The 27473-nt window shown below is 52.3% G+C and overlaps 12 non-coding genes and 1 pseudogene across 12 annotated transcripts; all 13 read right to left on the bottom strand.

The window, feature by feature from the left end:
• Nucleotides 1–4093: 4093 nt before the first annotated feature.
• Nucleotides 4094–4284, bottom strand: LOC140397535 (U2 spliceosomal RNA). Its single transcript, XR_011936970.1, has one exon. It is a non-coding gene; the product is annotated as a U2 spliceosomal RNA (small nuclear RNA).
• A 785-nt stretch (nucleotides 4285–5069) lies between these two features.
• Nucleotides 5070–5260, bottom strand: LOC140397537 (U2 spliceosomal RNA). The gene has a single exon (XR_011936972.1). It is a non-coding gene; the product is annotated as a U2 spliceosomal RNA (small nuclear RNA).
• A 786-nt stretch (nucleotides 5261–6046) lies between these two features.
• Nucleotides 6047–6230, bottom strand: LOC140397206 (U2 spliceosomal RNA). Its single transcript, XR_011936759.1, has one exon. It is a non-coding gene; the product is annotated as a U2 spliceosomal RNA (small nuclear RNA).
• Nucleotides 6231–12372: 6142 nt separating this feature from the next.
• On the bottom strand, nucleotides 12373–12563 carry LOC140397818 (U2 spliceosomal RNA). The gene has a single exon (XR_011937246.1). It is a non-coding gene; the product is annotated as a U2 spliceosomal RNA (small nuclear RNA).
• Nucleotides 12564–13349: 786 nt separating this feature from the next.
• Nucleotides 13350–13540, bottom strand: LOC140397322 (U2 spliceosomal RNA). The gene has a single exon (XR_011936819.1). It is a non-coding gene; the product is annotated as a U2 spliceosomal RNA (small nuclear RNA).
• Nucleotides 13541–14325: 785 nt separating this feature from the next.
• On the bottom strand, nucleotides 14326–14516 carry LOC140397584 (U2 spliceosomal RNA). Its single transcript, XR_011937017.1, has one exon. It is a non-coding gene; the product is annotated as a U2 spliceosomal RNA (small nuclear RNA).
• A 786-nt stretch (nucleotides 14517–15302) lies between these two features.
• On the bottom strand, nucleotides 15303–15493 carry LOC140397602 (U2 spliceosomal RNA). The gene has a single exon (XR_011937035.1). It is a non-coding gene; the product is annotated as a U2 spliceosomal RNA (small nuclear RNA).
• Nucleotides 15494–16278: 785 nt separating this feature from the next.
• LOC140397446 (U2 spliceosomal RNA) lies at nucleotides 16279–16469 on the bottom strand. Its single transcript, XR_011936884.1, has one exon. It is a non-coding gene; the product is annotated as a U2 spliceosomal RNA (small nuclear RNA).
• A 785-nt stretch (nucleotides 16470–17254) lies between these two features.
• LOC140397841 (U2 spliceosomal RNA) lies at nucleotides 17255–17445 on the bottom strand. The gene has a single exon (XR_011937266.1). It is a non-coding gene; the product is annotated as a U2 spliceosomal RNA (small nuclear RNA).
• Nucleotides 17446–18231: 786 nt separating this feature from the next.
• On the bottom strand, nucleotides 18232–18422 carry LOC140397311 (U2 spliceosomal RNA). The gene has a single exon (XR_011936813.1). It is a non-coding gene; the product is annotated as a U2 spliceosomal RNA (small nuclear RNA).
• A 785-nt stretch (nucleotides 18423–19207) lies between these two features.
• Nucleotides 19208–19398, bottom strand: LOC140397583 (U2 spliceosomal RNA). Its single transcript, XR_011937016.1, has one exon. It is a non-coding gene; the product is annotated as a U2 spliceosomal RNA (small nuclear RNA).
• Nucleotides 19399–20184: 786 nt separating this feature from the next.
• Nucleotides 20185–20375, bottom strand: LOC140397491 (U2 spliceosomal RNA). Its single transcript, XR_011936927.1, has one exon. It is a non-coding gene; the product is annotated as a U2 spliceosomal RNA (small nuclear RNA).
• Nucleotides 20376–21160: 785 nt separating this feature from the next.
• On the bottom strand, nucleotides 21161–21339 carry LOC140397196 (U2 spliceosomal RNA; annotated as a pseudogene).
• Nucleotides 21340–27473: the final 6134 nt, after the last annotated feature.

Genomic DNA, 27473 nt, shown 5'->3' with positions numbered 1-27473 from the left:
ATTGGCGATGACCTTTGCTAGAATTTTGTAGTCCACATTCAACAGTGAAATGGGTCGCCAATTTCGAATTTCTTCCCTTTCCCCCTTCTGTTTGTAGATGAGGGTGATGATGCCTTTCCTCATGGACTCTGACATGCTGCCTTCCAGAAGCATACTCTCGTACACTTCCAGCAGGTCTGGGCCCATCCAGTCCCACAGAGCCGAATACAACTCAACCGGTAAGCCGTCGCTTCCGGGAGTTTTACTCGTCTCGAAGGACTTGGCGGCCTTTGTCAGCTCGTCCAGAGTTAGTGGTTTGTCCAGGTTTTCCAGCTCGCTGTCGCCTATGACCTCCGTGATAGTCGACAGGAAGGTCTGGGAAACAGTGCTATCTGTTGGCTTAAGGTCATACAGTCCGGCATAAAAGGATTGGCTGATCCTCAGGATGTCAGACTGCGATGACTTTTCAGAGCCATCTTCTTCCTTCAGGCTGCTGATCACAGAGGTCTCTCTGTGCACCTTTTGGAAGAAGAAGCGTGAGCACTTTTCGTCCTGCTCCACGGAGCGGACTCTGGAACGGAAGATAACCTTGGAGGCCTCCGAGGTGTAGAGCGAGGCTTGCTGGCTCTTCACCTCTTGGAGATCCTCCTTGACATCCACCCCCATCGACTGCAGCTGGAGCAAATTTTGCATACTTTTCTGGAGCCTGGACATGACCCCTCGTCTCTCTCTTACCTTTTGAACGCCCTTGAGGATGAAAAACCTCTTGATATTCCCCTTGATTGCTTCCCACCAGAGATGTGGGGCCTCAAAGAGGGGTTTCACGGTTCTCCAACCTTTGTAATCCCTCCTGAGTTCCTCGATGTTCTCAGGGGTCAGCAGTTTTACATTTAGCTTCCATGTCCCCCTGCCTTCCCCCCTGGTCTTCCTGCAGGTGGCAGTCGGCCAGTAGGAGGCAGTGGTCAGAGAAGAACACCGGCGTTACGTCGGTGGACCTGACCGTGAAAGCTCGGGACACAAAAAAGAAGTCTATCCTGGAGCGGACGGACCCGTCTGGCCGTGACCATGTGTATCTACGCTGCGCGCCGTCTGCAGGGTTGCTGCAGACGTCGAGCAGCTTGGCGTCTTTTACCGTTTCCATCAGGAGTCTGGACGTAGCGTCTAGTTTGCTGTCGGCTTTGCTGGATCGTCCAGCCGCATCGATGATGCAGTTGAAGTCACCACCCAGGATGACCGGCTTGGAGGTGGCCAACAGCAGTGGATTTGCTGAAGGACTGCCAGCCGCTCACTTTTTACGGCCGGGGCGTACACATTTATAAGTCTGAGAGGGGTGTTTTTGTATTTCACGTCTGCTACGAGGAGGCGCCCGCCCACCACCTCCTTAACGTCGGAGATGGTGAAGTTACCTCCCCGCAGCAGAATACCCAGGCCGGAGGAGCGGCAGTCGTTTCCTCCTGACCAGATGGATGGCCCGTGGGACCACCAGCTCGACCAGCGCCTGTAGTTGCTGAGGTGCGGAATTCCGCACTCCTGCAGGAACAGTAGGTCAGCTTTTACATTTGCCAAATAGTTGAGTGTGGCTACACTCCGCGAAGTATCTTTGATGCTTCGCACATTTATGGATGCAATTTTTAACCCCATTATTAAAAGGTAGATTTACCAGTCTCAAGAGTCCAGAGTCTATACAGTTGGCTGTTCCAGCTGTTCGATGTTCCCCAGCATGCCGGTGGTGCTCGCAAACTTTAGCACAGTTGCAGGGCTGAGAAAGCTGTTCTGGTCCGTACTGGCCCCGTGATTTTGATGCAGATGCATTGGGGGGGGGTGTAGCCCTGGGGTTCGTCGTGGCAGTCAGTAGGTGTTGGGGTTGCAGGCCGGTCTTCACCTGGGTTGTTGCTGCTCGTTGCTATCGGGGGTTGGTCTGTGACCTTGTTTCCTTCCCGGTCGGTGGTCTGGGGGGTCTGTGCCTCCCGTTCCACGTTGGTGCTTTGCCTCTTTATTTGAGGCCGATTCTTGTCCTGTTTTCCCTCATCGGATGAGGTGTCGGCACTAAGTGCGCCGGCTGAGAGGTGTCGCTTTTTGCCACTACCCCTCAGGGGGTTCTTCAGTTTGTTTTTTTGTTTCCGCTTTCGTTTGTCCCTGTTCACTGTTTCCCAGGGCTCTTTATTCTTTGTCCCATCCTCTTCCTCCTCCATTGAGTGTTCCTCATCAGATGGGGCTGGGGTTGGGTTGTCAGGAGGTGCTGGGGCCTCCTCTTTTTGTTGGGGGCCCTTCTGTTGCTTTTCCTCATTCTGAGCCGTGGTGTCTTTTTCGGTGGAGGGTGTATGCACCTCCTCTCTGGTCGCCTTTTTAACTCCGCTGCTGATGATTTGAGCGTATGTCGCCCCGCGTTTCGGGCAGGCCCTGTAAAGATGGCCGGCCTCCCCACACAGGTTGCAGCACTTGTCTTCCTTGCAGTCCTTAGTCATGTGTCCCTCCTGCCTGCAGTTCTTGCAGAAGGTCACACTGCAGTTTGCGGCAACATGCCCCGTTTTGCCACAGGTGTGGCATACTCGTGGCTGTCCCACGTAGTAGAGGTAGCCACGATTTACTCCAATAGCGAAATTGGAGGGGGGATGCAGGATGGCTCCGTTGCTGTCCATTCTTAGGGTCACCTTGACCTGGTGCTCACTTGTCCAGATGCCGAAGGTGTCTTTCACTTGCACGCTGTCACTTTTCAGCTCAGCGTACCTGGCGAGGAACGTGAGCACATCAGATACAGGGACGTGGGGGTTGTACGTGTGCAGTGTAACAACCCGATTTCGCTGTGCCGGTAGCGTAAACAGAGGTTCCGCAGTCAGGATCGACAAGGGACTCTGGTTACCTTTTTCCTTGAAGACGTTCAAGAAATTGATGCACGCTGCGACGCTCTTGAAGGTGACATCAAAGAAACCATTCTTGGGGAAGTTTTGCAAGCAGAAGATCTCTGTTGCTTTAAACCCACAGCACTCGAGCAGCACCTTCTTCACGAAGTGTTTCCGGTCCAAAGGTGACTCTCCATCCGTTTTCTTCACTGTGACTCGGACAGTGTTTCGCACGCCCCAGCCTGGTGGTCGGGATGCAGCTGCATCCATAGCTCGTACGTTGGGCGTGAAACTGTATCGGCGTTAGGCCTAAACCCGAGGTTTAGGCCAGCATGTAGATCCACCAATAGCAGCCAAGCTCCAAACGTTTCTTCTTTGACGACTTCAATCCCTCCGAGTTCTCCAATCCACGATCGTCATCGAAATCCTCAGCTTCCCTCGATCAAATGAGACTACACTTGATCTGAGCCAAAAGGCCGAGAAGCGATAGCCCATATTTTCCTGCAATGGCTCTTGTCCTCCTCTTCCACCGACATTCAGGTGCACCTTGCTGCGCTCGACTGTGCTTTGGAACTTTTAGTCTACGCTCACTGTTGGTCAAGAAACCTCCAGCTTGGCCGAGCACGGTGGAGTCTGTGCATGCAGAACCAGTAAAACACAACACGAAGACATCATCTGGCAAGCCGTCCCCTGTCGTCACCAGATGAAATGGAGACGCTGTGAAGGCCCAGTGACACCCAACAGAGGGAGTCGAAGTCATCTCCACCTTTGCCGAACAAAGGGCAATCCGTGCAAACAGCAACTACTGGCGGAATCCAACAGAGGGCAATGTCTAGTCTCCCTGAGCTCCACCCTGGCGTGTTGGTCGTGGAGTCAGGAGAACGAAAAGAGACGCCGTGAAGGTATACCTACATCCAAACAGGATGCCGTTCAGTCTGTCGCCACACTTCCCCGTTGTGCAGGATGAAGGGATGTGGTAACTGAAGTGAGGAGTAGGCAAGTCGGCATCCGAGTGTGAAGGTGAGTGGCCTGTAAAAAGCAGCAGGAAATCTGAGTGGCATATCAGCTGAAAACGGAGCCTGGCTGCCGCAAGTCCGCGAGTCCATCGGCTCGCAACATTCGTGCACGAAGCTCCCGCCAGCAGAAAAACTAGCAATGGTTTGGAGCCTGAAAGGCCTTAAATTGGTCAGGATGAGACAACTGGACAAGAGAGAAAAGGGGAAGCCAGGTTTTGCGGCATTTTCTGCTTTTATACATTTTGCGCCCCAAAGCGGGGAGAGGGCACCATTCCTGGAAGCACTGCAAGACCGGGTTGATGCGTGGAGCGGAAGGAGCAAGCCTCTGAACCATCTCCGAGTCCTAAAAATCAATTTAATATTCGGTCCCCAGATTGAGGACATATCAGATATTAAACTGATAAGAACAGATACTACACTTGATCTGAGCCAAAAGGCCGAGAAGCGATAGCCCATATTTTCCGGCAATGGCTCTTGTCCTCCTCGTCCACCGACATTCAGGTGCACCTTGCTGCGCTCGACTGTGCTTTGGAACTTTTAGTCTACGCTCACTGTTGGTCAAGACACATCCAGCTTGGCCGAGCACGGTGGAGTCTGAGCATGCAGAACCAGTAAAACACAACAGGAAGACATCGTCTGGCAAGCCGTCACCTGTCGTCACCAGATGAAATGGAGACGCTGTGAAGGCCAGTGACACCCAACGGAGAGAGTCGAAGAAATCTCCACCTTTGCCGAACAAAGGACAATCCGTGCAAGCAGCAAGTACTGGCGGTATCCAACAGGGGGCAATGTCTAGTCTCCCTGAGCTCCACCCTAGCGTGTTGGTCGTGGAGTCAGGAGAACGAAAAGAGACGCCGTGAAGGTATACCTACATTCAAAGAGAATGCCGTTCAGTCTGTCGCCACACTTCCCCGTTGTGCAGGATGAAGGGATGTGGTAACTGAAGTGAGCAGAAGGCAAGTCGGCATCCGAGTGTGAAGGTGAGTGGCCTGTAAAGAGCAGCAGGAAATCTGTGTGGCATATCAGCTGAAAACGGAGCCTGGCTGCCGCAAGTCCGCGAGCCCATCGGCTCACAACATTCGTGCACGAAGCTCCCGCCAGCAGAAAAGCTAGCAATGCTTTGGAGCCTGAAAGGCCTTAAATTGGTCAGGATGAGACAACTGGACAAGAGAGAAAAATGTAAGCCAGGTTTTGCGGCATTTTCTGCTTTTATACATTTTGCGCCCCAAAGTGGGGAGAGGGCACCATTCCTGGAAGCACTGCAAGACCAGGTTGATGCGTGGAGCGGAAGGAGCAAGCCCCTGAACCATCTCCGAGTCCTAAAAATCAATTTAATATTCGGTCCCCAGATTGAGGACATATCAGATATTAAACTGATAAGAACAGATACTACACTTGATCTGAGCCATAAGACCGAGAAGCGATAGCCCATATTTTCCGGCAATGGCTCTTGTCCTCCTCTTCCACCGACATTCAGGTGCACCTTGCTGCGCTCGACTGTGCTTTGGAACTTTTAGTCTACGCTCACTGTTGGTCAAGAAACCTCCAGCTTGGCCGAGCACGGTGGAGTCTGTGCATGCAGAACCAGTAAAACACAACACGAAGACATCCTCTGGCAAGCCGTCCCCTGTCGTCACCAGATGAAATGGAGACGCTGTGAAGGCCCAGTGACACCCAACAGAGGGAGTCGAAGTCATCTCCACCTTTGCCGAACAAAGGGCAATCCGTGCAAACAGCAAGTACTGGCGGAATCCAACAGAGGGCAATGTCTAGTCTCCCTGAGCTCCACCCTGGCGTGTTGGTCGTGGAGTCAGGAGAACTAAAAGAGACGCCGTGAAGGTATACCTACATCCAAACAGGATGCCGTTCAGTCTGTCGCCACACTTCCCCGTTGTGCAGGATGAAGGGATGTGGTAACTGAAGTGAGGAGTAGGCAAGTCGGCATCCGAGTGTGAAGGTGAGTGGCCTGTAAAAAGCAGCAGGAAATCTGTGTGGCATATCAGCTGAAAACGGAGCCTGGCTGCCGCAAGTCCGCGAGTCCATCGGCTCGCAACATTCGTGCACGAAGCTCCCGCCAGCAGAAAAGCTAGCAATGCTTTGGAGACTGAAAGGCCTTAAATTGGTCAGGATGAGACTACTGGACAATAGAGAAAAGGGGAAGCCAGGTTTTGCGGCATTTTCTGCTTTTATACATTTTGCGCCCGAAAGCTGGGAGAGGGCACCATTCCTGGAAGCACTGCAAGACCTGGTTGATGCGTGGAGCGGAAGGAGCAAGCCCCTGAACCATCTCCGAGTCCTAAAAATCAATTTAATATTCGGTCCCCAGATTGAGGACATATCAGATATTAAACTGATAAGAACAGATTTTTTTTTTTTTTTTTTTTCAAAAAAATATACTTTATTCATAAAAATTTATCATGAGCATTACAGAAACATTTCAAATTGTCTTGACTGTACATTTCCGGCAGGGTTACATGTTGCCTTGACTTTCTTTCATTCAATTTTGATATTGTCATACACATATCACTCTTTACATTACAATTCCTTCTTAAATATTTACAGTGCCAGTTTTTTTTGTACATTGGAGTGTTGGTTGCCCAGACCGAGGGGCTTTACACTGTTACGCGCCCCTCGGTGTACATTTGCTGGAAAGACTTTACACAGTGGTCTTTCCCCATTGCGCCTTGGCGGCAGCTGTCCCAAGCTTGAGTGCGTCCCTCAGCACGTAGTCCTGGACCTTGGAATGTGCCAGTCTGCAACACTCGGTCGAGGACAATTCTTTGCACTGGAAGATCAGCAAGTTTCGGGTAGACCAAAGAGCGTCTTTTACCGAGTTGATGACCTTCCAGCAGCAGTTGACATTTGTCTCGATGTGTGTCCCTGGAAACAGTCCGTAGAGCACAGAGTCCTGTGTCACAGATCTGTTTGGGATAAACCTTGACAAATACCACTGCATCTCTCTCCAGACCTTCTTTGCAAAGGCACATTCCACAAGGAGGTGTGTGACCGTCTCATTTCCCCCACAGCCACTCCGAGGGCAGCGTGCATTGGTGCAGAGCCTTCGGGTGTGCATGAAGAATCTGACAGGGAGGGCCCTTCTCACCACCAGCCAAGCTAGGTCTTGGTGCTTGTTTGAAAGTTCTGGTGATGAGGCGTTCTGCCAGATGACTCTGGCAGTCTGCTCAGGGAACCATCCAACGTCCTCCACGGTCTCCTTTTCCCTGAGGGCCTCGAGGACATTACGTGCTGACCACTACTTCATTTCCTTGTGGTCAAAGGTGTTTTCCTTCAAAAACTTTTCCACAAAGGACAGGTGGTACGGTACGGTCCAACTACTTGGAGCGTTCCGCGGCAATGAGGCCAGGCCCATCCTTCGCAACACCGGGGACAGGTAGAACCTCAGTATGTAGTGACACTTGGTGTTTGCATACTGGGGGTCCACGCACAGCTTGATGCAGCTGGACACAAAGGTGGCCAACAGGATGAGGGAGGCGTTGGGTACGTTCCGCCCTCCCTTCTCCAGAGGTTTGTACATGGTGTCCCTTCGGACACGGTCCATCTTGGATCGCCAGATAAATTTGAAGATGGCCCGGGTGACTGCTGTGGCGTAGGGTCGGGTTATGGGCCAGACCTGCGCCACATACAGTAGCACAGAGAGTACCTCACACCTGATGACCAGGGTTTTGCCCGCAATGGAGAGGGAGCGTTGCTCCCACCAGCCCAGTTTCTGTCTTACCTTTCCTATGCGCTCCTCCCAGTTTTTGGTGCACGCCCCAGCAGCTCCGAACCATATCCCCAGCCCCTTCAGGTAATCTGACCTGACAGTGAAGGGGACAAAGGACCGGTCGGCCCAGTTCCCAAAGAACATGGCCTCGCTCTTGCCCCGGTTTACCTTGGCTCCAGAGGCCAGTTCAAACTGGTCGCAGGTGGTTAAGAGCCTGCGTACAGACGCAGGATCCGAGCAGAAGACGGCAACGTCGTCCATGTACAGGGAGGCCTTGACTTGCATGCCTCCACTGCCTGGGATCGTCACTCCTCTTATACCCGGATCCCTCCTGATGGACTCGGCAAAAGGTTCTATGCAGCACACAAAAAGGGCAGAGGAGAGAGGGCAGCCCTGCCTGACTCCAGATCTGATCTGGAACTTTTCTGATTCCCACCCATTGATTGAGACTGCGCTATAGATGTTTGTGTAGAGCAGTTTGATCCAATTGCGAATTCCCTCCCCAAACCCCATTTTGGAGAGCACATCCATCATGTAGGTGTGCGATATTCTGTCAAAAGCCATCTCCTGGTCAAGGCTGATGAGGCAAGTGTCCACCCCCCTGTCCTGCACGTAGGCGATCGTATCCCTGAGTAGCGCGAGGCTATCAGAGATCTTCCTACCGGGTACAGCACAGGTCTGGTCAGGGTGGATCACCGACTCCAGAGCAGACCTGACCCGATTGGCGATGACCTTTGCTAGAATTTTGTAGTCCACATTCAACAGTGAAATGGGTCGCCAATTTCGAATTTCTTCCCTTTCCCCCTTCTGTTTGTAGATGAGGGTGATGATGCCTTTCCTCATGGACTCTGACATGCTGCCTTCCAGAAGCATACTCTCGTACACTTCCAGCAGGTCTGGGCCCATCCAGTCCCACAGAGCCGAATACAACTCAACCGGTAAGCCGTCGCTTCCGGGAGTTTTACTCGTCTCGAAGGACTTGGCGGCCTTTGTCAGCTCGTCCAGAGTTAGTGGTTTGTCCAGGTTTTCCAGCTCGCTGTCGCCTATGACCTCCGTGATAGTCGACAGGAAGGTCTGGGAAACAGTGCTATCTGTTGGCTTCAGGTCATACAGTCCGGCATAAAAGGATTGGCTGATCCTCAGGATGTCAGACTGCGATGACTTTTCAGAGCCATCTTCTTCCTTCAGGCTGCTGATCACAGAGGTCTCTCTGTGCACCTTTTGGAAGAAGAAGCGTGAGCACTTTTCGTCCTGCTCCACGGAGCGGACTCTGGAACGGAAGATAACCTTGGAGGCCTCCGAGGTGTAGAGCGAGGCTTGCTGGCTCTTCACCTCTTGGAGATCCTCCTTGACATCCACCCCCATCGACTGCAGCTGGAGCAAATTTTGCATACTTTTCTGGAGCCTGGACATGACCACTCGTCTCTCTCTCACCTTTTGAACGCCCTTGAGGATGAAAAACCTCTTGATATTCCCCTTGATTGCTTCCCACCAGAGATGTGGGGCCTCAAAGAGGGGTTTCACGGTTCTCCAACCTTTGTAATCCCTCCTGAGTTCCTCGATGTTCTCAGGGGTCAGCAGTTTTACATTTAGCTTCCACGTCCCCCTGCCTACCCCCTGGTCTTCCTGCAGGTGGCAGTCGGCCAGTAGGAGGCAGTGGTCAGAGAAGAACACCGGCGTTACGTCGGTGGACATGACCGTGAAAGCTCGGGACACAAAAAAGAAGTCTATCCTGGAACGGACGGACCCGTGTGGCCGTGACCATGTGTTTCTACGCTGCGCGCCGTCTGCAGGGTTGCTGCAGACGTCGAGCAGCTTGGCGTCTTTTACCGTTTCCATCAGGAGTCTGGACGGAGCGTCTAGTTTGCTGTCGGCTTTGCTGGATCGTCCAGCCGCATCGATGATGCAGTTGAAGTCACCACCCAGGATGACCGGCTTGGAGGTGGCCAACAGCAGTGGGAGTTGCTGAAGAACTGCCAGCCGCTCACTTTTTACGGCCGGGGCGTACACATTAATAAGTCTGAGAGGGGTGCTTTTGTATTTCACGTCTGCTACGAGGAGGCGCCCGCCCACCACCTCCTTAACGTCGGAGATGGTGAAGTTGCCTCCCCGCAGCAGAATACCCAGGCCGGAGGAGCGGCAGTCGTTTCCTCCTGACCAGATGGATGGCCCGTGGGACCACCAGCTCGACCAGCGCCTGTAGTTGCTGAGGTGCGGAATTCCGCACTCCTGCAGGAACAGTAGGTCAGCTTTTACATTTGCCAAATAGTTGAGTGTGGCTACACACCGCGAAGTATCTTTGATGCTTCGCACATTTATGGATGCAATTTTTAAACCCATTATAAAAAAGATAGATTTACCAGTCTCAAGAGTCCAGAGTCTATACAGTTGGCTGTTCCAGCTGTTCGATGTTCCCCAGCATGCCGGTGGTGCTCGCAAACTTTAGCACAGTTGCAGGGCTGAGAAAGCTGTTCTGGTCCGTACTGGCCCCGTGATTTTGATGCAGATGCATTGTGGGGGTGATGTAGCCCTGGCGTTCGTCATGGCAGTCAGTAGGTGTTGGGGTTGCAGGCCGGTCTTCACCTGGGTTGTTGCTGCTCGTTACTATCGGGGGTTGGTCTGTGACCTTGTTTCCTTCCCGGTCGGTGGTCTGGGGGGTCTGTGCCTTCCGTTCCACGTTGGTGCTTTGCCTCTTTATTTGAGGCCGATTCTTGTCCTGTTTTCCCTCATCGGATGAGGTGTCGGCGCTAAGTGCGCCGGCTGAGAGGTGTCGCTTTTTGCCACTACCCCTCGGGGGGTTCTTCAGTTTGTTTTTTTGTTTCCTCTTTCGTTTGTCCCTGTTCACTGTTTCCCAGGGCTCTTTATTCTTTGTCCCATCCTCTTCCTCTTCCATTGAGTGTTCCTCATCAGATGGGGCTGGGGTTGGGTTGTCAGGAGGTGCTGGGGCCTCTTCTTTTTTTGGGGGGCCCTTTTGTTGCTTTTCCTCATTCTGAGCCGTGGTGTCTTTTTCGGTGGAGGGTGTATGCACCTCCTCTCTGGTCGCCTTTTTAACTCCGCTGCTGATGATTTCAGCGTATGTCGCCCCGCGTTTCGGGCAGGCCCTGTAAAGATGGCCGGCCTCCCCACACAGGTTGCAGCACTTGTCTTCCTTGCAGTCCTTAGTCATGTGTCCCTCCTGCCTGCAGTTCTTGCAGAAGGTCACACAGCAGTTTGCGGCAACATGGCCAGTTTTGCCACAGGTGTGGCATACTCGTGGCTGTCCCACGTAGTAGAGGTAGCCACGATTTACTCCAATAGCGAAATTGGAGGGGGGATGCAGGATGGCTCCGTTGCTGTCCGTTCTTAGGGTCACCTTGACCTGGTGCTCACTTGTCCAGATGCCGAAGGTGTCTTTCACTTGCACGCTGTCACTTTTCAGCTCAGCGTACCTGGCGAGGAACGTGAGCACATCAGATACAGGGACGTGGGGGTTGTACGTGTGCAGTGTAACAACCCGATTTCGCTGTGCCGGTAGCGTAAACAGAGGTTCCGCAGTCAGGATCGACAAGGGACTCTGGTTACCTTTTTCTTTGAAGACGTTCAAGAATTTGATGCACGCTGCGACGCTCTTGAAGGTGACATCAAAGAAACCATTCTTGGGGAAGTTTTGCAAGCAGAAGATCTCTGTTGCTTTAAACCCACAGCACTCGAGCAGCACCTTCTTCACGAAGTGTTTCCGGTCCAAAGGTGACTCTCCATCCGTTTTCTTCACTGTGACTCGGACAGTGTTTCGCACGCCCCAGCCTGGTGGTCGGGATGCAGCTGCATCCATAGCTCGTACGTTGGGTGTGAAACTGTATCGGCGTTAGCCTAAACCCGAGGTTTAGGCCAGCATGTAGATCCACCAATAGCAGCCAAGCTCCAAACGTTTCTTCTTTGGCGACTTCAATCCCTCCAAGTTCTCCAATCCACGATCTTCATCGAAATCCTCAGCTTCCCTCGATCAAATGAAACTACACTTGATCTTAGCCAAAAGGCCGAGAAGCGATAGCCCATATTTTCCGGCAATGGCTCTTGTCCTCCTCGTCCACCGACATTCAGGTGCACCTTGCTGCGCTCGACTGTGCTTTGGAACTTTTAGTCTACGCTCACTGTTGGTCAAGAGACATCCAGCTTGGCCGAGCACGGTGGAGTCTGAGCATGCAGAACCAGTAAAACACAACAGGAAGACATCGTCTGGCAAGCCGTCACCTGTCGTCACCAGATGAAATGGAGACGCTGTGAAGGCCAGTGACACCCAACGGAGAGAGTCGAAGAAATCTCCACCTTTGCCGAACAAAGGACAATCCGTGCAAGCAGCAAGTACTGGCGGTATCCAACAGGGGGCAATGTCTTGTCTCCCTGAGCTCCACCCTAGCGTGTTGGTCGTGGAGTCAGGAGAACGAAAAGAGACGCCGTGAAGGCATACCTACATCCAACGAGAATGCCGTTCAGTCTGTCGCCACACTTCCCCGTTGTGCAGGATGAAGGGATGTGGTAACTGAAGTGAGGAGAAGGCAAGTCGGCATCCGAGTGTGAAGGTGAGTGGCCTGTAAATAGCAGCAGGAAATCTGTGTGGCATATCAGCTGAAAACGGAGCCTGGCTGCCGCAAATCCGCGAGTCCATCGGCTCACAACATTCGTGCACGAAGCTCCCGCCAACAGAAAAGCTAGCAATGCTTTGGAGCCTGAAAGGCCTTAAATTGGTCAGGATGAGACAACTGGACAAGAGAGAAAAGGGGAAGCCAGGTTTTGCGGCATTTTCTGCTTTTATACATTTTGCGCCCCAAAGCGGGGAGAGGGCATCATTCCTGGAAGCACTGCAAGACCAGGTTAACGCGTGGAGCGGAAGGAGCAAATCCCTGAACCATCTCCGAGTCCTAAAAATCAATTTAGTATTCGGTCCCCAGATTGAGGACATATCAGATATTAAACTGATATGAACAGATACTACACTTGATCTGAGCCAAAAGGCCGAGAAACGATAGCCCATATTTTCCGGAAATGGCTCTTGTCCTCCTCTTCCACCGACATTCAGGTGCACCTTGCTGCGCTCGACTGTGCTTTGGAACTTTTAGTCTACGCTCACTGTTGGTCAAGAAACCTCCAGCTTGGCCGAGCACGGTGGAGTCTGTGCATGCAGAACCAGTAAAACACAACACGAAGACATCATCTGGCAAGCCGTCCCCTGTCGTCACCAGATGAAATGGAGACGCTGTGAAGGCCCAGTGACACCCAACAGAGGGAGTCGAAGTCATCTCCACCTTTGCCGAACAAAGGGCAATCCGTGCAAACAGCAACTACTGGCGGAATCCAACAGAGGGCAATGTCTAGTCTCCCTGAGCTCCACCCTGGCGTGTTGGTCGTGGAGTCAGGAGAACTAAAAGAGACGCCGTGAAGGTATACCTACATCCAAAGAGAATGCCGTTCAGTCTGTCGCCACACTTCCCCGTTGTGCAGGATGAAGGGATGTGGTAACTGAAGTGAGGAGAAGGCAAGTCGGCATCCGAGTGTGAAGGTGAGTGGCCTGTAAAGAGCAGCAGGAAATCTGTGTGGCATATCAGCTGAAAACGGAGCCTGGCTGCCGCAAATCCGCGAGTCCATCGGCTCACAACATTCGTGCACGAAGCTCCCGCCAACAGAAAAGCTAGCAATGCTTTGGAGCCTGAAAGGCCTTAAATTGGTCAGGATGAGACAACTGGACAAGAGAGAAAAGGGGAAGCCAGGTTTTGCGGCATTTTCTGCTTTTATACATTTTGCGCCCCAAAGCGGGGAGAGGGCATCATTCCTGGAAGCACTGCAAGACCAGGTTGACGCGTGGAGCGGAAGGAGCAAGCCCCTGAACCATCTCCGAGTCCTAAAAATCAATTTAATATTCGGTCCCCAGATTGAGGACATATCAGATATTAAACTGATAAGAACAGATACTACACTTGATCTGAGCCAAAAGGCCGAGAAGCGATAGCCCATATTTTCCGGCAATGGCTCTTGTCCTCCTCGTCCACCGACATTCAGGTGCACCTTGCTGCGCTCGACTGTGCTTTGGAACTTTTAGTCTACGCTCACTGTTGGTCAAGAGACATCCAGCTTGGCCGAGCACGGTGGAGTCTGAGCATGCAGAACCAGTAAAACACAACAGGAAGACATCGTCTGGCAAGCCGTCACCTGTCGTCACCAGATGAAATGGAGACGCTGTGAAGGCCAGTGACACCCAACGGAGAGAGTCGAAGAAATCTCCACCTTTGCCGAACAAAGGACAATCCGTGCAAGCAGCAAGTACTGGCGGTATCCAACAGGGGGCAATGTCTAGTCTCCCTGAGCTCCACCCTAGCGTGTTGGTCGTGGAGTCAGGAGAACGAAAAGAGACGCCGTGAAGGCATACCTACATCCAACGAGAATGCCGTTCAGTCTGTCGCCACACTTCCCCGTTGTGCAGGATGAAGGGATGTGGTAACTGAAGTGAGGAGAAGGCAAGTCGGCATCCGAGTGTGAAGGTGAGTGGCCTGTAAAGAGCAGCAGGAAATCTGTGTGGCATATCAGCTGAAAACGGAGCCTGGCTGCCGCAAATCCGCGAGTCCATCGGCTCACAACATTCGTGCACGAAGCTCCCGCCAACAGAAAAGCTAGCAATGCTTTGGAGCCTGAAAGGCCTTAAATTGGTCAGGATGAGACAACTGGACAAGAGAGAAAAGGGGAAGCCAGGTTTTGCGGCATTTTCTGCTTTTATACATTTTGCGCCCCAAAGCGGGGAGAGGGCATCATTCCTGGAAGCACTGCAAGACCAGGTTGACGCGTGGAGCGGAAGGAGCAAGCCCCTGAACCATCTCCGAGTCCTAAAAATCAATTTAATATTCGGTCCCCAGATTGAGGACATATCAGATATTAAACTGATATGAACAGATACTACACTTGATCTGAGCCAAAAGGCCGAGAAACGATAGCCCATATTTTCCGGCAATGGCTCTTGTCCTCCTCTTCCACCGACATTCAGGTGCACCTTGCTGCGCTCGACTGTGCTTTGGAACTTTTAGTCTACGCTCACTGTTGGTCAAGAAACCTCCAGCTTGGCCGAGCACGGTGGAGTCTGTGCATGCAGAACCAGTAAAACACAACACGAAGACATCATCTGGCAAGCCGTCCCCTGTCGTCACCAGATGAAATGGAGTCGCTGTGAAGGCCCAGTGACACCCAACAGAGGGAGTCGAAGTCATCTCCTCCTTTGCCGAACAAAGGGCAATCCGTGCAAACAGCAACTACTAACGGAATCCAACAGAGGGCAATGTCTAGTCTCCCTGAGCTCCACCCTGGCGTGTTGGTCGTGGAGTCAGGAGAACTAAAAGAGACGCCGTGAAGGTATACCTACATCCAAACAGGATGCCGTTCAGTCTGTCGCCACACTTCCCCGTTGTGCAGGATGAAGGGATGTGGTAACTGAAGTGAGGAGTAGGCAAGTCGGCATCCGAGTGTGAAGGTGAGTGGCCTGTAAAAACCAGCAGGAAATCTGAGTGGCATATCAGCTGAAAACGGAGCCTGGCTGCCGCAAGTCCGCGAGTCCATCGGCTCGCAACATTCGTGCACGAAGCTCCCGCCAGCAGAAAAGCTAGCAATGCTTTGGAGCCTGAAAGGCCTTAAATTGGTCAGGATGAGACAACTGGACAAGAGAGAAAAGGGGAAGCCAGGTTTTGCGGCATTTTCTGCTTTTATACATTTTGCGCCCCAAAGCGGGGAGAGAGCACCATTCCTGGAAGCACTGCAAGACCAGGTTGATGCGTGGAGCGGAAGGAGCAAGCCCCTGAACCATCTCCGAGTCCTAAAAATCAATTTAATATTCGGTCCCCAGATTGAGGACATATCAGATATTAAACTGATAAGAACAGATACTACACTTGATCTGAGCCAAAAGGCCGAGAAGCGATAGCCCATATTTTCCGGCAATGGCTCTTGTCCTCCTCGTCCACCGACATTCATGTGCACCTTGCTGCGCTCGACTGTGCTTTGGAACTTTTAGTCTACGCTCACTGTTGGTCAAGAGACATCCAGCTTGGCCGAGCACGGTGGAGTCTGAGCATGCAGAACAAGTGAAACACAACAGGAAGACATCGTCTGGCAAGCCGTCACCTGTCGTCACCAGATGAAATGGAGACGCTGTGAAGGCCAGTGACACCCAACGGAGAGAGTCGAAGAAATCTCCACCTTTGCCGAACAAAGGACAATCCGTGCAAGCAGCAAGTACTGGCGGTATCCAACAGGGGGCAATGTCTAGTCTCCCTGAGCTCCACCCTAGCGTGTTGGTCGTGGAGTCAGGAGAACGAAAAGAGACGCCGTGAAGGTATACCTACATCCAAAGAGAATGCCGTTCAGTCTGTCGCCACACTTCCCCGTTGTGTAGGATGAAGGGATGTGGTAACTGAAGTGAGGAGAAGGCAAGTCGGCATCCGAGTGTGAAGGTGAGTGGCCTGTAAAAAGCAGCAGGAAATCTGTGTGGCATATCAGCTGAAAACGGAGCCTGGCTGCCGCAAGTCCGCGAGTCCATCGGCTCGCAACATTCGTGCACGAAGCTCCCGCCAGCAGAAAAACTAGCAATGCTTTGGAGCCTGAAAAGCCGTAAATTGGTCAGGATGAGACAACTGGACAAGAGAGAAAAGGGGAAGCCAGGTTTTGCGGCATTTTCTGCTTTTATACATTTTGCGCCCCAAAGCGGGGAGAGGGCACCATTCCTGGAAGCACTGCAAGACCGGGTTGATGCGTGGAGCGGAAGGAGCAAGCCCCTGAACCATCTCCGAGTCCTAAAAATCAATTTAATATTCGGTCCCCAGATTGAGGACATATCAGATATTAAACTGATAAGAACAGATACTACACTTGATCTGAGCCAAAAGGCCGAGAAGCGATAGCCCATATTTTCCGGCAATGGCTCTTGTCCTCCTCGTCCACCGACATTCAGGTGCACCTTGCTGCGCTCGACTGTGCTTTGCAACTTTTAGTCTACGCTCACTGTTGGTCAAGAGACATCCAGCTTGGCCGAGCACGGTGGAGTCTGAGCATGCAGAACCAGTAAAACACAACAGGAAGACATCGACTGGCAAGCCGTCACCTGTCGTCACCAGATGAAATGGAGACGCGGTGAAGGCCAGTGACACCCAACGGAGGGAGTCGAAGTCATCTCCACCTTTGCCGAACAAAGGGCAATCCGTGCAAACAGCAACTACTGGCGGAATCCAACAGAGGGCAATGTCTAGTCTCCCTGAGCTCCACCCTGGCGTGTTGGTCGTGGAGTCAGGAGAACTAAAAGAGACGCCGTGAAGGTATACCTACATCCAAACAGGATGCCGTTCAGTCTGTCGCCACACTTCCCCGTTGTGCAGGATGAAGGGATGTGGTAACTGAAGTGAGGAGTAGGCAAGTCGGCATCCGAGTGTGAAGGTGAGTGGCCTGTAAAAAGCAGCAGGAAATCTGAGTGGCATATCAGCTGAAAACGGAGCCTGGCTGCCGCAAGTCCGCGAGTCCATCGGCTCGCAACATTCGTGCACGAAGCTCCCGCCAGCAGAAAAGCTAGCAATGCTTTGGAGCCTGAAAGGCCTTAAATTGGTCAGGATGAGACAACTGGACAAGAGAGAAAAGGGGAAGCCAGGTTTTGCGGCATTTTCTGCTTTTATACATTTTGCGCCCCAAAGCGGGGAGAGGGCACCATTCCTGGAAGCACTGCAAGACCAGGTTGACGCGTGGAGCGGAAGGAGCAAATCCCTGAACCATCTCCGAGTCCTAAAAATCAATTTAGTATTCGGTCCCCAGATTGAGGACATATCAGATATTAAATTGATATGAACAGATACTACACTTGATCTGAGCCAAAAGGCCGAGAAACGATAGCCCATATTTTCCGGCAATGGCTCTTGTCCTCCTCTTCCACCGACATTCAGGTGCACCTTGCTGCGCTCGACTGTGCTTTGGAACTTTTAGTCTACGCTCACTGTTGGTCAAGAAACCTCCAGCTTGGCCGAGCACGGTGGAGTCTGTGCATGCAGAACCAGTAAAACACAACACGAAGACATCATCTGGCAAGCCGTCCCCTGTCGTCACCAGATGAAATGGAGACGCTGTGAAGGCCCAGTGACACCCAACAGAGGGAGTCGAAGTCATCTCCACCTTTGCCGAACAAAGGGCAATCCGTGCAAACAGCAACTACTGGCGGAATCCAACAGAGGGCAATGTCTAGTCTCCCTGAGCTCCACCCTGGCGTGTTGGTCGTGGAGTCAGGAGAACTAAAAGAGACGCCGTGAAGGTATACCTACATCCAAAGAGAATGCCGTTCAGTCTGTCGCCACACTTCCCCGTTGTGCAGGATGAAGGGATGTGGTAACTGAAGTGAGGAGAAGGCAAGTCGGCATCCGAGTGTGAAGGTGAGTGGCCTGTAAAGAGCAGCAGGAAATCTGTGTGGCATATCAGCTGAAAACGGAGCCTGGCTGCCGCAAATCCGCGAGTCCATCGGCTCACAACATTCGTGCACGAAGCTCCCGCCAACAGAAAAGCTAGCAATGCTTTGGAGCCTGAAAGGCCTTAAATTGGTCAGGATGAGACAACTGGACAAGAGAGAAAAGGGGAAGCCAGGTTTTGCGGCATTTTCTGCTTTTATACATTTTGCGCCCCAAAGCGGGGAGAGGGCATCATTCCTGGAAGCACTGCAAGACCAGGTTGACGCGTGGAGCGGAAGGAGCAAGCCCCTGAACCATCTCCGAGTCCTAAAAATCAATTTAATATTCGGTCCCCAGATTGAGGACATATCAGATATTAAACTGATAAGAACAGATACTACACTTGATCTGAGCCAAAAGGCCGAGAAGCGATAGCCCATATTTTCCGGCAATGGCTCTTGTCCTCCTCGTCCACCGACATTCAGGTGCACCTTGCTGCGCTCGACTGTGCTTTGGAACTTTTAGTCTACGCTCACTGTTGGTCAAGAGACATCCAGCTTGGCCGAGCACGGTGGAGTCTGAGCATGCAGAACCAGTAAAACACAACAGGAAGACATCGTCTGGCAAGCCGTCACCTGTCGTCACCAGATGAAATGGAGACGCTGTGAAGGCCAGTGACACCCAACGGAGAGAGTCGAAGAAATCTCCACCTTTGCCGAACAAAGGACAATCCGTGCAAGCAGCAAGTACTGGCGGTATCCAACAGGGGGCAATATCTAGTCTCCCTGAGCTCCACCCTAGCGTGTTGGTCGTGGAGTCAGGAGAACGAAAAGAGACGCCGTGAAGGCATACCTACATCCAACGAGAATGCCGTTCAGTCTGTCGCCACACTTCCCCGTTGTGCAGGATGAAGGGATGTGGTAACTGAAGTGAGGAGAAGGCAAGTCGGCATCCGAGTGTGAAGGTGAGTGGCCTGTAAAGAGCAGCAGGAAATCTGTGTGGCATATCAGCTGAAAACGGAGCCTGGCTGCCGCAAATCCGCGAGTCCATCGGCTCACAACATTCGTGCACGAAGCTCCCGCCAACAGAAAAGCTAGCAATGCTTTGGAGCCTGAAAGGCCTTAAATTGGTCAGGATGAGACAACTGGACAAGAGAGAAAAGGGGAATCCAGGTTTTGCGGCATTTTCTGCTTTTATACATTTTGCGCCCCAAAGCGGGGAGAGGGCATCATTCCTGGAAGCACTGCAAGACCAGGTTGACGCGTGGAGCGGAAGGAGCAAGCCCCTGAACCATCTCCGAGTCCTAAAAATCAATTTAATATTCGGTCCCCAGATTGAGGACATATCAGATATTAAACTGATATGAACAGATACTACACTTGATCTGAGCCAAAAGGCCGAGAAACGATAGCCCATATTTTCCGGCAATGGCTCTTGTCCTCCTCTTCCACCGACATTCAGGTGCACCTTGCTGCGCTCGACTGTGCTTTGGAACTTTTAGTCTACGCTCACTGTTGGTCAAGAAACCTCCAGCATGGCCGAGCACGGTGGAGTCTGTGCATGCAGAACCAGTAAAACACAACACGAAGACATCATCTGGCAAGCCGTCCCCTGTCGTCACCAGATGAAATGGAGACGCTGTGAAGGCCCAGTGACACCCAACAGAGGGAGTCGAAGTCATCTCCTCCTTTGCCGAACAAAGGGCAATCCGTGCAAACAGCAACTACTAACGGAATCCAACAGAGGGCAATGTCTAGTCTCCCTGAGCTCCACCCTGGCGTGTTGGTCGTGGAGTCAGGAGAACTAAAAGAGACGCCGTGAAGGTATACCTACATCCAAACAGGATGCCGTTCAGTCTGTCGCCACACTTCCCCGTTGTGCAGGATGAAGGGATGTGGTAACTGAAGTGAGGAGTAGGCAAGTCGGCATCCGAGTGTGAAGGTGAGTGGCCTGTAAAAAGCAGCAGGAAATCTGAGTGGCATATCAGCTGAAAACGGAGCCTGGCTGCCGCAAGTCCACGAGTCCATCGGCTCGCAACATTCGTGCACGAAGCTCCCGCCAGCAGAAAAGCTAGCAATGCTTTGGAGCCTGAAAGGCCTTAAATTGGTCAGGATGAGACAACTGGACAAGAGAGAAAAGGGGAAGCCAGGTTTTGCGGCATTTTCTGCTTTTATACATTTTGCGCCCCAAAGCGGGGAGAGAGCACCATTCCTGGAAGCACTGCAAGACCAGGTTGATGCGTGGAGCGGAAGGAGTAAGCCCCTGAACCATCTCCGAGTCCTAAAAATCAATTTAATATTCGGTCCCCAGATTGAGGACATATCAGATATTAAACTGATAAGAACAGATACTACACTTGATCTGAGCCAAAAGGCCGAGAAGCGATAGCCCATATTTTCCGGCAATGGCTCTTGTCCTCCTCGTCCACCGACATTCATGTGCACCTTGCTGCGCTCGACTGTGCTTTGGAACTTTTAGTCTACGCTCACTGTTGGTCAAGAGACATCCAGCTTGGCCGAGCACGGTGGAGTCTGAGCATGCAGAACAAGTGAAACACAACAGGAAGACATCGACTGGCAAGCCGTCACCTGTCGTCACCAGATGAAATGGAGACGCGGTGAAGGCCAGTGACACCCAACGGAGGGAGTCGAAGTCATCTCCACCTTTGCCGAACAAAGGGCAATCCGTGCAAACAGCAACTACTGGCGGAATCCAACAGAGGGCAATGTCTAGTCTCCCTGAGCTCCACCCTGGCGTGTTGGTCGTGGAGTCAGGAGAACTAAAAGAGACGCCGTGAAGGTATACCTACATCCAAACAGGATGCCGTTCAGTCTGTCGCCACACTTCCCCGTTGTGCAGGATGAAGGGATGTGGTAACTGAAGTGAGGAGTAGGCAAGTCGGCATCCGAGTGTGAAGGTGAGTGGCCTGTAAAAAGCAGCAGGAAATCTGAGTGGCATATCAGCTGAAAACGGAGCCTGGCTGCCGCAAGTCCGCGAGTCCATCGGCTCGCAACATTCGTGCACGAAGCTCCCGCCAGCAGAAAAGCTAGCAATGCTTTGGAGCCTGAAAGGCCTTAAATTGGTCAGGATGAGACAACTGGACAAGAGAGAAAAGGGGAAGCCAGGTTTTGCGGCATTTTCTGCTTTTATACATTTTGCGCCCCAAAGCGGGGAGAGGGCACCATTCCTGGAAGCACTGCAAGACCGGGTTGATGCGTGGAGCGGAAGGAGCAAGCCCCTGAACCATCTCCGAGTCCTAAAAATCAATTTAATATTCGGTCCCCAGATTGAGGACATATCAGATATTAAACTGATAAGAACAGATTTTTTTTTTTTTTTCAAAAAAATATACTTTATTCATAAAAATTTATCATGAGCATTACAGAAACATTTCAAATTGTCTTGACTGTACATTTCCGGCAGGGTTACATGTTGCCTTGACTTTCTTCCATTCAATTTTGATATTGTCGTACACATATCACTCTTTACATTACAATTCTTTCCTAAATATTTACAGTGGCATGTTTGTTTTATACATGGGCGTGTTGGTTGCCCAGACCGAGGGGCTTTACACTGTTACCCGCCCCTCGGTGTACATTTGCTGGAAAGACTTTACACAGTGGTCTTTCCCCATTGCGCCTTGGCGGCAGCTGCCCCAAGCTTGAGTGCGTCCCTCAGCACGTAGTCCTGGACCTTGGAATGTGCCAGTCTGCAACACTCGGTCGAGGACAATTCTTTGCACTGGAAGATCAGCAAGTTTCGGGCAGACCAAAGAGCGTCTTTTACCGAGTTGATGACCTTCCAGCAGCAGTTGATATTTGTCTCGGTGTGTGTCCCTGGAAACAGTCCGTAGAGCACAGAGTCCTGTGTCACAGATCTGTTTGGGATAAACCTTGACAAATACCACTGCATCTCTCTCCAGACCTTCTTTGCAAAGGCACATTCCACAAGGAGGTGTGTGACCGTCTCATTTCCCCCACAGCCACTCCGAGGGCAGCGTGCATTGGTGCAGAGCCTTCGGGTGTGCATGAAGAATCTGACAGGGAGGGCCCTTCTCACCACCAGCCAAGCTAGGTCTTGGTGCTTGTTTGAAAGTTCTGGTGATGAGGCGTTCTGCCAGATGACTCTGGCAGTCTGCTCAGGGAACCATCCAACGTCCTCCACGGTCTCTTTTTCCCTGAGGGCCTCGAGGACATTACGTGCTGACCACTGCTTCATTGCCTTGTGGTCAAAGGTGTTTTCCTTCAAAAACTTTTCCACAAAGGACAGGTGGTACGGTACGGTCCAACTACTTGGAGCGTTCCGCGGCAATGAGGCCAGGCCCATCCTTCGCAACACCGGGGACAGGTAGAACTTCAGTATGTAGTGACACTTGGTGTTTGCATACTGGGGGTCCACGCACAGCTTGATGCAGCTGGACACAAAGGTGGCCAACAGGATGAGGGAGGCGTTGGGTACGTTCCGCCCTCCCTTCTCCAGAGGTTTGTACATGGTGTCCCTTCGTACACGGTCCATCTTGGATCGCCAGATAAATTTGAAGATGGCCCGGGTGACTGCTGTGGCGTAGGGTCGGGTTATGGGCCAGACCTGCGCCACGTACAGTAACACCGAGAGTACCTCACACCTGATGACCAGGGTTTTGCCCGCAATGGAGAGGGAGCGTTGCTCCCACCAGCCCAGTTTCTGTCTTACCTTTCCTATGCGCTCCTCCCAGTTTTTGGTGCACGCCCCAGCAGCTCCGAACCATATCCCCAGCACCTTCAGGTAATCTGACCTGACAGTGAAGGGGACAAAGGACCGGTCGGCCCAGTTCCCAAAGAACATGGCCTCGCTCTTGCCCCGGTTTACCTTGGCTCCAGAGGCCAGTTCAAACTGGTCGCAGGTGGTCAAGAGCCTGCGTACAGACGCAGGATCCGAGCAGAAGACGGCAACGTCGTCCATGTACAGGGAGGCCTTGACTTGCATGCCTCCACTGCCTGGGATCGCCACTCCTCTTATACCCGGATCCCTCCTGATGGACTCGGCAAAAGGTTCTATGCAGCACACAAAAAGGGCAGAGGAGAGAGGGCAGCCCTGCCTGACTCCAGATCTGATCTGGAACTTTTCTGATTCCCACCCATTGATTGAGACTGCGCTATAGATGTTTGTGTAGAGCAGTTTGATCCAATTGCGAATTCCCTCCCCAAACCCCATTTTGGAGAGCACATCCATCATGTAGGTGTGCGATATTCTGTCAAAAGCCTTCTCCTGGTCAAGGCTGATGAGGCAAGTGTCCACCCCCCTGTCCTGCACGTAGGCGATCGTATCCCTGAGTAGCGCGAGGCTATCAGAGATCTTCCTGCCGGGTACAGCACAGGTCTGGTCAGGGTGGATCACCGACTCCAGAGCAGACCTGACCCGATTGGCGATGACCTTTGCTAGAATTTTGTAGTCCACATTCAACAGTGAAATGGGTCGCCAATTTCGAATTTCTTCCCTTTCCCCCTTCTGTTTGTAGATGAGGGTGATGATGCCTTTCCTCATGGACTCTGACATGCTGCCTTCCAGAAGCATACACTCGTACACTTCCAGCAGGTCTGGGCCCATCCAGTCCCACAGAGCCGAATACAACTCAACCGGTAAGCCGTCGCTTCCGGGAGTTTTACTCGTCTCGAAGGACTTGGCGGCCTTTGTCAGCTCGTCCAGAGTTAGTGGTTTGTCCAGGTTTTCCAGCTCGCTGTCGCCTATGACCTCCGTGATAGTCGACAGGAAGGTCTGGGAAACAGTGCTATCTGTTGGCTTCAGGTCATACAGTCCGGCATAAAAGGATTGGCTGATCCTCAGGATGTCAGACTGCGATGACTTTTCAGAGCCATCTTCTTCCTTCAGGCTGCTGATCACAGAGGTCTCTCTGTGCACCTTTTGGAAGAAGAAGCGTGAGCACTTTTCGTCCTGCTCCACGGAGCGGACTCTGGAACGGAAGATAACCTTGGAGGCCTCCGAGGTGTAGAGCGAGGCTTGCTGGCTCTTCACCTCTTGGAGATCCTCCTTGACATCCACCCCCATCGACTGCAGCTGGAGCAAGTTTTGCATACTTTTCTGGAGCCTGGACATGACCCCTCGTCTCTCTCTCACCTTTTGAACGCCCTTGAGGATGAAAAACCTCTTGATATTCCCCTTGATTGCTTCCCACCAGAGATGTGGGGCCTCAAAGAGGTGTTTCACGGTTCTCCAACCTTTGTAATCCCTCCTGAGTTCCTCGATGTTCTCAGGGGTCAGCAGTTTTACATTTAGCTTCCACGTCCCCCTGCCTACCCCCTGGTCTTCCTGCAGGTGGCAGTCGGCCAGTAGGAGGCAGTGGTCAGAGAAGAACACCGGCGTTACGTCGGTGGACCTGACCGTGAAAGCTCGGGACACAAAAAAGAAGTCTATCCTGGAGCGGACGGACCCGTCTGGCCGTGACCATGTGTATCTACGCTGCGCGCCGTCTGCAGGGTTGCTGCAGACGTCGAGCAGCTTGGCGTCTTTTACCGTTTCCATCAGGAGTCTGGACGTGGCGTCTAGTTTGCTGTCGGCTTTGCTGGATCGTCCAGCCGCATCGATGATGCAGTTGAAGTCACCACCCAGGATGACCGGCTTGGAGGTGGCCAACAGCATTGGGAGTTGCTGAAGAACTGCCAGCCGCTCACCTTTTACGGCCGGGGCGTACACATTAATAAGTCAGAGAGGGGTGTTTTTGTATTTCACGTCTGCTACGAGGAGGCTCCCGCCCACCACCCCCTTAACGTCGGAGATGGTGAAGTTTCCTCCCCGCAGCAGAATACCCAGGCCGGAGGAGCGGCAGTCGTTTCCTCCTGACCAGATGGATGGCCCGTGGGACCACCAGCTCGACCAGCGCCTGTAGTTGCTGAGGTGCGGAATTCCGCACTCCTGCAGGAACAGTAGGTCAGCTTTTACATTTACCAAATAGTTGAGTGTGGCTACACACCGCGAAGTATCTTTGATGCTTCGCACATTTATGGATGCAATTTTTAAACCCATTATAAAAAGATAGATTTACCAGTTCCAAGAGCCCAGAGTCTATACAGTTGGCTGTTCCAGCTGTTGAATGTTCCCCAGCATGCCGGTGGTGCTCGCAAACTTTAGCACAGTTGCAGGGCTGAGAAAACTGTTCTGGTCCGTACTGGCCCAGTGATTTTGATGCAGATGCAATGGGGGGGGGGTGTAGCCCTGGGGTTCGTCGTGGCAGTCAGTAGGTGTTGGGGTTGCAGGCCGGTCTTCACCTGGGTTGTTGCTGCTCGTTACTATCGGGGGTTGGTCTGTGACCTTGTTTTCTTCCCGGTCGGTGGTCTGGGGGGTCTGTGCCTTCCGTTCCACGTTGGTGCTTTGCCTCTTTATCTGAGGCCGATTCTTGTCCTGTTTTCCCTCATCGGATGAGGTGTCGGCACTAAGTGCGCCGGCTGAGAGGTGTCGCTTTTTGCCACTACCCCTCAGGGGGTTCTTCAGTTTGTTTTTTTGTTTTCTCTTTCGTTTGTCCCTGTTCACGGTTTCCCAGGGCTCTTTATTCTTTGTCCCATCCTCTTCCTCTTCCATTGAGTGTTCCTCATCAGATGGGGCTGGGGTTGGGTTGTCAGGAGGTGCTGGGGCCTCCTCTTTTTGTTGGGGGCCCTTCTGTTGCTTTTCCTCATTCTGAACCGTGGTGTCTTTTTCGGTGGAGGGTGTATGCTCCTCCTCTCTGGTCGCCTTTTTGACTCCGCTGCTGATGATCTGTGCATATGTCGCCCCGCGTTTCGGGCAGGCCCTGTAAAGATGGCCGGCCTCCCCACACAGGTTGCAGCACTTGTCTTCCTTGCAGTCCTTAGTCATGTGTCCCTCCTGCCTGCAGTTCTTGCAGAAGGTCACACTGCAGTTTGCGGCAACATGCCCCGTTTTGCCACAGGTGTGGCATACTCGTGGCTGTCCCACGTAGTAGAGGTAGCCACGATTTACTCCAATAGCGAAATTGGAGGGGGGATGCAGAATGGCTCCGTTGCTGTCCATTCTTAGGGTCACCTTGACCTGGTGCTCACTTGTCCAGATGCCGAAGGTGTCTTTCACTTGCACGCTGTCACTTTTCAGCTGAGCGTACCTGGCGAGGAACGTGAGCACATCAGACACAGGGACGTGGGGGTTGTACGTGTGCAGTGTAACAACCCGATTTCGCTGCGACGGTAGCGTAAACAGAGGTTCCGCAGTCAGGATCGACAGGGGACTCTGGTTACCTTTTTCCTTGAAGACGTTCAAGAATTTGATGCACGCTGCAACGCTCTTGAAGGTGACATCAAAGAAACCATTCTTGGGGAAGTTTTGCAAGCAGAAGATCTCTGTTGCTTTAAACCCACAACACTCGAGCAGCACCCTCTTCACGAAGTGTTTCCGGTCCAAAGGTGACTCTCCCTCCGTTTTCTTTGCTGTGACTCGGACAGTGTTTCGCACTCCCCAGCCTGGTGGTCGGGATGCAGCTGCATCCATAGCTCGTACGTTGGGTGTGAAACTGTATCGGCATTAGGCCTAAACCCGAGGTTTAGGCCAGCATGTAGATCCACCAATAGCAGCCAAGCTCCAAACGTTTCCTCTTTGCCGACTTCGATCCCTCCGAGTTGTCCAATCCACGATCGACATGGAAATCTTCAGCTTCTCTCGATCAAATGAGACTACACTTGATCTTAGCCAAAAGGCCGAGAAGCGATCGCCCATATTTTCCGGCAATGGCTCTTGTCCTCCTCGTCCACCGACATTCAGGTGCACCTTGCTGCGCTCGACTGTGCTTTGGAACTTTTAGTCTACGCTCACTGTTGGTCAAGAGACATCCAGCTTGGCCGAGCACGGTGGAGTCTGAGCATGCAGAACCAGTAAAACACAACAGGAAGACATCGTCTGGCAAGCCGTCACCTGTCGTCACCAGATGAAATGGAGACGCTGTGAAGGCCAGTGACACCCAACGGAGGGAGTCGAAGAAATCTCCACCTTTGCCGAACAAAGGACAATCCGTGCAAGCAGCAAGTACTGGCGGTATCCAACAGGGGGCAATGTCTAGTCTCCCTGAGCTCCACCCTAGCGTGTTGGTCGTGGAGTCAGGAGAACGAAAAGTGACGCCGTGAAGGTATACCTACATCCAAAGAGGATCCCGTTCAGTCTGTCGCCACACTTCCCCGTTGTGCAGGATGAAGGGATGTGGTAACTGAAGTGAGGAGAAGGCAAGTCGGCATCCGAGTGTGAAGGTGAGTGGCCTGTAAAAAGCAGCAGGAAATCTGTGTGGCATATCAGCTGAAAACGGAGCCTGGCTGCCGCAAGTCCGCGAGTCCATCGGCTCTCAACATTCGTGCACGAAGCTCCCGCCAGCAGAAAAGCTAGCAATGCTTTGGAGCCTGAAAGGCCTTAAATTGGTCAGGATGAGACAACTGGACAAGAGAGAAAAGGGTAAGCCAGGTTTTGCAGCATTTTCTGCTTTTATACATTTTGCGCC

This window comes from Scyliorhinus torazame, chromosome 20 (genome assembly GCF_047496885.1).
Source record: "Scyliorhinus torazame isolate Kashiwa2021f chromosome 20, sScyTor2.1, whole genome shotgun sequence".
NCBI classification, from domain to species: Eukaryota; Metazoa; Chordata; class Chondrichthyes; order Carcharhiniformes; family Scyliorhinidae; genus Scyliorhinus; species Scyliorhinus torazame.
Note: the sequence above shows the minus strand (reverse complement) of the source record. Positions and strands in the feature narration are given on the sequence as shown.